Source organism: Chrysochloris asiatica, unplaced genomic scaffold (genome assembly GCF_000296735.1).
Source record: "Chrysochloris asiatica unplaced genomic scaffold, ChrAsi1.0 scaffold00222, whole genome shotgun sequence".
Taxonomy (NCBI): Eukaryota; Metazoa; Chordata; class Mammalia; order Afrosoricida; family Chrysochloridae; genus Chrysochloris; species Chrysochloris asiatica.
The window spans coordinates 5,283,956-5,284,618 of NW_006408740.1; positions in this window are offsets into that span (position 1 = coordinate 5,283,956).

Consider the following 663-nt stretch of genomic DNA (forward strand, 5'->3'; position numbering starts at 1 on the left):
TAGACAGATTGGATACTACTCAGTGGAGATTCTACCTTCATATACACCCTATGGATCCAGGCTCCCTCATGAAATCTTGTAAGCCAGTCAATTCTCTTGCCTTTGTAGCCTCCCCATTTTGGGTAGCCCATGTCCAAGTTGCCCATCCCTGTCTACTCTGAGTATGGAGTGGTGGGAATGATCCTCACTGTAAAGATGTGTTCCCTCTTTTGAGCTACTGCATCCACAGGTGTAGGTCAAGTTCATCAAAATGTATCAGATTGCTCTTTTTTTCCTCTTCTTTCTTCTTCTAGTTGAGTTCTGATCATCCAGTCATTGTAGACAGGTCAAGTAGGTATTATTTGCAAGTGTGGATGTTCTTATGCGTATATGCTCTCTTCTTATCATCTGGAAGCCTCACTCTCCACTCTAGTCCTCTGTAGCTATGCAACTGACTCTGAGCCCAAAGGTCCCTAGGTTTTGCCACACTGAAGGCCAGCCAGGTTTCCACCTGAATTCACAGGTATCTATTGAACATTGTAGGGCTTAGCTCACAGCTTCATTGCTGTTTTTCCTTCACTTCCTCTTATTGGTGATGAACGTGGTCACCAATTAGAGTGTGTATTTCCATTGAATCTTAGTCTTGAAATGAAGTATACTCTGAGGCGATCCAACCACTTGCCT